This window comes from Gorilla gorilla, chromosome 13 (assembly GCF_029281585.2).
Source record: "Gorilla gorilla gorilla isolate KB3781 chromosome 13, NHGRI_mGorGor1-v2.1_pri, whole genome shotgun sequence".
NCBI lineage: Eukaryota > Metazoa > Chordata > Mammalia > Primates > Hominidae > Gorilla > Gorilla gorilla.
The window spans coordinates 25,866,528-25,876,452 of NC_073237.2; positions in this window are offsets into that span (position 1 = coordinate 25,866,528).

Here is a 9,925-nt window from a genome sequence, read left to right on the forward strand (position 1 = left end):
AGCCGAATGAATGCGAGGCTGTAACTACACTCATAAATCACCTATGTAAATTTTGCCTGAAGTAAGAGGAACACTGAACAGTTCATTTGTTAGGGTGGTAGGATTATGGATAATTTTCTTTCCTTTTAATTTCCCTTATTGTTGTAACATTGCAAACTAAATAAAAATCTGGGAAAAAATACAATGAAGGCAACAGACAGGTACATTGTGTTGTATCCTTCGTAAATCCTTTCACTGCAGAACGGGATTAAATGTGGCTTGCCATAGCAACTCATAAAATAAGACTCACATTTTGCATTTCCTCTAGACCCTCCTACCCTTCTGAGAATAAATTAAAATGTAAACACCAGAGTTGAGTTTTTAAAATCAGGATTATCTCGGCCTGGCCACATGGCAAAACCCCGTCTCTACTAAAAATACAAAACTTAGCCAGGCGTGTTGGTGGGCGCCTATAGTCCCAGCTACTTGGGAGGCTGAGGCAGGAAAATCGTTTGAACCCGGGAAGTAGAGGTTGCAGTGAGCTGAGACTGGGACATTGCACTCCAGCCTGGGCAATAGAGCTAGAGTCCGTCTCAAAATAAATTAATTTTAATTAAAAAAATAAAATAAAATCCAGGATTCTCATTATTCTATTTAAAACATATAAGGAGAGAAAATACACTTTTTTCTTCTGGATTAAGTTTCCCTGGCCAAGTTCCATATGTCTGTTCTTCCCTATTGGCAGGTCATGGGTCCCCATTCCTACCACAGGAGTTTATCAACCTGTTGACTTTGCTCAGCTATCGCACAGATGGTGGTGAAATCATTAGATTGAAGGAAACCCAACAGTTCTTGCTTTGTGAAATGAGCATGCTATTTCTGCCCAGGCTGCAAGCTCGGTCTGGTATCAGGATCTCCTGAGATGATGTGCAGGAAGGCACAGAAGTGCTTTGCAAATCCTCCAGAGCTGTGACCATCTGGATCTTCTTTCTTTAGGAGTCAATGTAACATAATGGAGGACTACAGGGATAGAGTGGACTCAGGGGAGTGGGGAGACGGGGCCTGGGTTTTAGGCAACCCGAAAGTGTTAGTGGTCAAACGATTTGTGTGGAAAATCAGCCTGGCTTTCAAATTCCAGCTCTGCCATCTCCTAACTGTGTGATCCTGGGCAACTTCCCAGTGTCTGAGCCTCAGAGTTGAGGCTTCATCTGTGAAACCGGAGTACTAACAAAACCTGCTGCACAGGTTTGTTTTGAGGATGGAATATGATCATGTATGCAAAGCACAGTGCCCAGTGAGTGTCCAAGAGATGTCTGTTTTCTCATTAGTCTTGCCCCTCCCATGAACTCACTGTAGAACCTTTGGCAATTCTATTTCCTTCTCTGGGCCTTAGTGTCTCCATCTGCAAAATGGGAGAAGGGGAGGAGTCAACTGTCTCCCAGGGATGTTTTAGCATATGGGCCTGTGGTTTCACAGTGGTGGTTGTAGCAATATCCTAAAGGCAAAATCCTATCTCTACAAAAAATTCAGAAATTAACTGGGTATGGTGGCACATGTCTATAGTTCCAGCTATTTGACAGGATTGCTTGCGCCTGGGGTCAAAGCTGCAGTGAACCATGATCACACCATTGCTCTCCAGCCTGGGCAACAGAGTGAGAGACCTCGTCTCAAAAGAAAAACAACAAACAAACAAACCAAAAACAGAAAAAACCATAGTGGAAGGTATAAGCCCATATTTGCCACAATGATCATGAACTTATCATGTAGTTATGAAGACTTTTATCAAAATATTTGCCTATTATGTTAAGTCTACTCATTCTCTCATTTTAGCTTTATAACTTTAATGGAAAAAAATGTATTTTTTACCAATAAAGTAATTAAGTTACCCAAAGTCAAAGCTAACTACTGCAGAATTCTAACAGACCCAATAACAACCACTAATTGAGAACCTATGACCATTACACCTCATTCAGAAGTGACCTTTTTTTTTTTTATTATACTTTAAGTTTTAGGGTACATAAATCATGCTGCTATAAAGACACATGCACATGTATGTTTATTGCGGCATTATTCACAATAGCAAAGACTTGGAACCAACCCAAATGTCCAACAATGATAGACTGGATTAAGAAAATGTGGCATATATACACCATGGAATACTATGCAGCCATAAAAAATGATGAGTTCATGTCCTTTGTAGGGACATGGATGAAATTGGAAAGCATCATTCTCAGTAAACTATCGCAAGAACAGAAGTGACCTTTTAAACCGATATTTGAGAGACAAGTAGGTGTCAGCCAGGCAAGCTGGAAATTAACTCACACAGGGGAAAAAAACCTGCATATGTGAAGACCCAGATCAAATAAAATATATATTTGAAAACCTAAAATTCAAATAGGTAACCCACTCTACTCAAATTTTAATTAGTTATCAAGTCTTGGTTGAGTGCCTAATAAACATCAGGAATTCAGCAACTGCCTCTAGATGAGTTCTCCATCCTGTTAAATTGTATCTAAAACTGTTATGTACATGTTTTTGGGAGAAAAAGGATTTGACATAAAACAGTTAGAAGACTTACTGCCCTAAGTTGTTGAAGCCATAATTTCATTTCAATTTCAAAAGCCATTTACCTTAAGCCATTATTTCACTTCAAATCATACTATGTAAAGGGCTGTACTCTATACACAAAAACAGAATTCTAATTAAATTTACCTACGATCTGTTAGGTATCCCGTATGTGCCAAATGCTGACAAACTAAAGGGGCTGTGTTCCAAATTATACATATTGAAGGAGCTCTACGATAACATACCACAAGACTCACAAATTAGGAATATGCCATCTTCAACTCTTAAAAATGTTGTATTCTTCCATTTTCAAAACAAATATTCTTTTAAAATCCTGAACCTGGCCAGGCACAGTGGCTCATGCCTGTAATCCCAGCACTTTGGGAGGCTAAGACGGGAGGACTGCTTGAGGTTGGGAGTTCGAGCCCAGCCTGGGCAACATGGTGAAACCCCGACTCTACGAAAAACTACTAAAAATACAAAAATTAGCTGGGGGTGGTGATGCATGTCTGTAATCCTAGCTATTTGGGAGGCTGAGGCAAGAGAATTGCTTGAACTTGGGAGACAGAGGTTGCAGTGAGCCAAGATCATGCCACTGCAATCCAGCCTGGGCAACAGAGCGAGACCCCATCTCAAAAAAAAAAAAAATGTCCTGAGCCTAATTTTTTGCTAAACCTAAATCTTCAAAATTATTAAATGAGAAAGAAACATTATGACCAGGAACAAGAACAAAGCATGCTTCTGAAAGTGGAATTAGACTTTTTTATTTGTTTAAAATACATTTTAAGACCGTCAGAAGTGGGCTGGGCGTGGTGGCTCACGCCTGTAATCCCAGCACTTTGGGAGGCCGAGGCGGGCGGATCACAAGGTCAGGAGTTTGAGACCAGCCTAACCAACATGGTGAAACCCCATCTCTACTAAAAATACAAAAATTAGCTGGGCATGGTGGCACATGCCTGTAATCCCAGCTACTCAGAAGGCTGAGGCAGGAGAATTGCTTGAACTTGGGAGGCGGAGATTGCAGTGAGCCCAGATTGCACCACTGCACTCCAGCCTGGGCGACAGAGCAAGACTCTGTCTCAAAAAAAAAAAGATTGTCACAAGTATACTACTATTCATCAATCATTTTAAAAGAGCACATGGTATTTCACAACTTATTAAGAAAGAGGGAAGCTGGGCACAGTGGCTCATGCCTGTGATCCCAGCACTTTGGGAGGCCGAGGCACGCGGATCACCTGAGGTCGGGAGTTCGAGACCAGCCAGGCCAACATGGTGAAACCCTATCTCTACTAAAAATACAAAAAATTAGCCAGGCGTGGTGACGAGCACCTGTAATCCCAGCTACTCGGGATGCTGGGGCAGGAGAATTGCTTGAACCTGGGAGGTAGAGGTTGCAGTGAGCCAAGGTTGCGCCACTGCACTCCAGCCTGGGCAATAAGAGCGAAACTCTGTCTAAAATAAATAAATAAATAAATAAAATAAATTTAAGAAAGAGGGTACACAGATATACAGTTTTTTGCTTATATATATTTTTAAATGTAAGGACCAACCACCAATTTTCTCTTAATGGTTACCGATAAGGGGAAGGGCAGGAACAGGATGGAGACTGGACAGAAGGTTTGCCTTCTCTGAATAGATTTTATTGTGTTTTGCTGATCTGAATTTGGAAATTTATAAACATTTTACATTATTATAAAATTAAATCAAAATTTTAGGAGGTAATTCTAAAAAACAACGTATCAAAAGAAAAATGAAACAAATGATCCAAGTTGATGATCTGAAGTTGATGATCTAAAGAGAGAAAATCTGAATTTAATCAAGCTTCTAGATCTAACTACCAACTCACAGGAAATAAGAGGACACTGGAACATGTTAAACAATACCACATAATTCAGACTACAGGAAATTCTAGAAGACAATCTATTTAGTACAACAAATTACAAGGAATTTAATAAAGAAGAGATAAAAGAGAACCTATAGATTAAAGGATACTTAAGTTATCAAACATTACAGTACATGAATTGAATCAGATTCAAATAATCTGTAAAAAAATTAGGAGCCAATCTAGAAAATCTGAACACCGGGTATATGAGGATAAAAGAATTACTGGTAATTTGTTTAGCTGTGATAATAATTTTTTAAAAAAGAGAATATTTACATTTCAGAAATATGTGTGTGTGTGTGTGTATGCACACACACACACACACACACACACACGCAGTCAGCCTCCTATGTCCATGGGTTCAACTGACCTTGGAATGAAAATATTCCACACACAAAAAAAACTGCGTCTGTACTGAACATGTACATTTTTCTTGTTATTCCTTAATACAGTATAACAGTTATTTACATGGCATTTACATTGTATTACATATTATAAGTGATCTAGGGATGATTTAAATAATACGGGATATACACAGGTTATATGCAAATAGTCCACCATTTTATATCAGGGACTTGAGCATCCATACATGTTGGTATCCATAAGTGGTCCTAGAACCAATGTCCCACAGATACTGAGGGACACCTGTGCATGTGTGTAAAGATTGATCATAATTTGGTAATTGTTGAAGCTGGTTTATGGGACACTGAAGTCAATTATAACATTTTATTTTCATATATATATTTTTGATTTCCACAATAAAAAATGTAGAAGTTAGTAATTACTTCTACAACTAATAATATCTCTTCCCTAACCAAGAAAATAAATAGCTAATTATTCCTCCATAATTCCTATAGCATTTATTGTCTCATGTCATCATTTGGTTGTCTTATATAACAATCCTTCCCACATTTGAGATCCCCCTCAAAAATTATTAAACATGCTGACTTGCTTGGGTGGATCTTTTCTTCAACCAGGAGATCTGCCTTTCTAACATATGAGAATTACAAGTCACTCCTACTGGGGATAATAAAAGAAAGGGAATCAAAAAGGAAAACAATAGAACATGCATAGTTTTTATAAAGAAGGCTTAGGAAAGAGTAAAGGAAATAAAGGAAAAGAGGCTCAGACCTCAGAAATAAACTCCTACATCCCTCAGTAGAGAGAGCTGAAAGCCATATGTAATAGGCACTGAAAGCCTATGTTTTGGCATAAATTTACTACAGGCAAAGCCACCGTCATATATCTATATGTACCGAGGAAGGCTAGACTGTTAAGTGTCACATATATACGGTCTCAATGGAGCCTCAGGAAGCTAATCAACAACCTCAAATCACAAAATCAGAAAAGTGTTGAACATTTAGAGGAAGAATAGAAAGGAAAAAAAAGCCCCCAAGTTGTGTATTATTTGTCAGTAAAGCAAAACAAATGTGTAAGCCCACTTATATTTAATAATGTCTCACCGAAATTAAATAGGAGAGTCTGAAGTTTCCACAGATAAAGAGATAGTGCTGTTCTCAAATTTACTACAAATTTAATAATAGTAAATGTAAAATATGTATTTATACAGTCTTTTGCAGACTTATGAACTATCTCAAATTCACCAATCCTTTTTTTTAAATACACTTTTAAGTTTCAACCACTTGTATCACCAGAATTTTGAGACTTAACTCCCATGGTTAAGAGATTTCCAAGCTGTGTTCACACCTGTAGTCCCAGCTACACTGAAAGCTAAGGCGGGAGGACTACATGAGCCCAGGAGTTCCAGACTAGCCTTGCTCTATTTAAAGAGCAAGACTCCACTGCCAAAAAAAAAAAAAAAAGAAAAACAAAGAAGAGAATTCCATAAATTACTTGGCTTCTTATATTGTCTCTTCAGTGAAACAGTACATCACTTAAGGCTAAAGCTATGTCTTTTATCACTGTAAGTCCCCAGTACTGCTTACACCCTACACAGAGTAGATGCTCAATAAATGTTTGATGATTTGGCAATTAATGGGATAGGAGGGAATATTAATATGTGTCAATAAATTACTCTGAATATTATAAATAGGCTTATGAGTATGGAAAAGACCCACCCTCAAGGAGTTTGTGATCTTTTCTCTTACATCATACTGCTGTTTTCAATATGCCATAATTTTTCTTTTCTTCAGGGTGGGGTCAGGGAAACAACACAAAATAGCTGTGGATGCTGTTTAACAACCAGCATTTCATAAGCAGTTAAGAATTTCTGTACTTTCACAAAAATGAAAAAAACTCTCTAAAGATTAAGTGAGCCCAATCTATGCCCAAATCTTTTTTTTTTTTTAATATAGAGAACTGATTATGTTCACTTGTAACCTGTCATTCCAAAATTCTTCAGGATGTTTAAAGTTCAAGTATCCATATTCCCAGTCCCACTGGATGCCTGGCAGGATGCAACCATCTGAATGAGTGGAAGTATAATGCTTGCACCAGGTATTATATTAGGAGCCTTGAACCCAGAATATGTCTGATTAAGTCTTTTAGCCCAATAATTTGCCACTGCTGCCAAGTCTGGTAATTTTGAAGTAGAAAGTTCAACCATAACGGGGTGATACAGGGCACCCCCATACTCAAAAAACTTTCAAAGTGCTTTCTAAACAAGTTTCTCTTTCTCCTTGAATACAACGTCAGTCACAACTGATGGCAGTACAATCGATCCATCCATACACTGCTCTAAGAACATCTTGATGGTATAATATGCTGTCATTCATGCTCTACCTGCTACTAGTTTAATTTGGTCAAGTAGCTCTTTCCCTGGAGACTCAAATTCTACTAGACTCAAATTCTATTAGACCAAAGACAAATGATCACAACCATGGTCTTCACTGAAACCAATCACTGGCCCTGCATTATAACTGAGCAACAAGTTGGCACAATCACCATGTGTTGGTTGCTGGAGAGCTATCGTCACGGTCTTGAATTGCTTCTGAACCTGGAGACTGCTGGCACGGATTCTGTCACTTGACCCCTACTACTATGCCAATGCCAATCAGTCGATCACAACAGTACAGTACAGATGATAGCTCCGAGGATGTAAATTGCGGATCCTTCCCTTTGTGGCTTTGGCCATACAGCATTTTAGTTTTGTTCTTTCCATTAACTGAAGTCACGAGATATGCCTCCTTGGAAACTCCAACAGTTAAGAGATTCTCATGTATTCCATGAAATAAAAAGCAAAGAAAAATCAAACTTGTCTTAATGAGATGGAAGTGTTGGATCAAACACTGATTGAGCTGTTCTATGTCCTCCACCTCCCCAGCGCCTGGATGTGGTTCGTCTGCATTGGATGGATACTGTCCAAATTTGCCACTTGGCTCAAAAGACTGCTGCCCAGTGAATGGTAATGCAGATAGAGGCTCAGAGGTATCCATGGGTTCCTCCATGATGAACAATGGTCTTGATTGCTGAAGCGATTGTTTCTGATTGGTTCCTATGCCCAGATCTATTTATGAAAGGAATAATAATGATTAGAGAGTAACAGCACACTTAAATGGGCATCGGTATTGAACATATTGCTTATTAATTGGAAAAGGATTACAACATTATTGGATTAAGGAAACAAAATAGAGAACATATATTTGAATATTTGTAAGAGTGTATGAGTCAAGAATTTGATTTTATTTGGCTAAAATTTAAAAAACAAATGGTACGAGCAAACAGTAGGTGTTCTCTACTTTCTCATCACCATCATTTACCAGTCATGATACTGTTCAATTCCTTCAATGAATCCCACACCTAATTCATGTTTTTCCCAACCTATCCACATTTTCCCATCAACTTCAGCATCTCTGTATATTCTCTACTCCAAGTAGAAATCAGCAGAGAGCTCGTTTCAAAGGAAAGATAAGAAGCTTTCTTTTCAGTAGGTTAAATGTGAAACAGTAAGATACCCAAATGGAAATATTCAGTAAGGTGTAAATGGGGAACATGAAATCAACAAAATGGTTAAGAAAATGAGATGCCAATTTGATCACCATAAATAGAGAAGTGATTAATGAAACTGGGTGTGATCTCAGGAAAAGGTAATTTAGAGAAAGAATAAGCTAAATGTTTATTCTGGCCTTCTATATAATGTTATGCCTAACCCTAGATCATTTTGTTTCTGTCATCTTGCTCAAAGCTGCCAAGTACTACTGAATAAAAAGTTATGGAATCCTTCAAAGTGAGTTCATTATAAGTTCATTTTAATTTTGACAGAATACTACTTCTAAGCAATCCTTTATTCTCTTATTGTTGATTCATTAGAACGCAATGATTTCTAACTTATGAGCTTTCAGCCTCCTGGGAAGCTGTTAAATTAGTTATCTCAGTGGGTACCCAGGGCATTGCATTACATAAAGACAATTTCTCACATACATGTATTAACATTTTTCAAATGTGCAGTCCATGTTGTGGTTAATAAAATACAAAGTCATCTAAGAGAGAACTGAGTAGTAGCTTTTTTCTAATATGCATATTCTCCATTGATGAATACTAAAAATGTAACTACAATCATGGGGTGGTCCACAAATTGTTTCGAGGTTAAACAAGTTGTCATCTTCAAAATACTGGTAACAACTGCCTGAAAGTATTCCCCACCGCACAGACATCCTTTCCCCATTCTAAGCTTCCAATTATCCTCTGCCCTCTCCTACTTCTACTTTCATTTTCCCAAGGAAATCAAACAAATCCTCATAGGTACCCTCATCTATCTCAACACATCTGAATTTATTCTTTCTCCTCTACCTCTATAAATATTTGATGATTTTGCAATTACTGGTGTCTCTCTTCCCTTTTAGGAATAATTCAACAACACATACACCTGATCCTATCTCTAACCTGGCCCCCAACCAAAAACATCAAACAGGTTTAGTCTCTCCTGCTTCACAAGTTTCTTCCTTTCTACCTAAAAACACTATCAGATCTCACCTATATGGAAAAAAATTTATTTGATTCTGCTTTATGTTTTAACTACTATTTATCTCTTCTTTTTGCTGTCAAGTTCTCAGGGTTAGCAAACTACAGTCTGAGCCAGCCACCTGTTTTTGTAAGTAAGGTTTTATTGACAATAGCCACCCTGATTTCTACAGGTATTATCTAAGGCTGCTTTCCACAAGGGCAGAGTTGAGTAGTTAAGATATCATATGGCTTGGAAACCTAAAATATTTTCTAACTGGCTTCTTAAAAAAAAAAAATTTGCCAATCCCAGGGGCTCCAAGTATGATCTACATTCAGTGTTATAGTTTCCTGGGGAAGCAGGATGCCATTACAAATTTTGGAGCAATAAAGTACCATGAATAAAAGGGCATTTCAATACCAGTTTTAACAACAGCATATAGGGCAGACATAAAAGAAGACCACTTCCGAAACTAGTGCAAGAGACTGAGCATTAGGCACAAAGGGAGGAAAATGAAAAGAATGAACTTTTTGAAGGAATAAGCATTAAGACTAGATGACCACATATTATAGAGACAAAGCTAGCAGCAAAATTTTAAT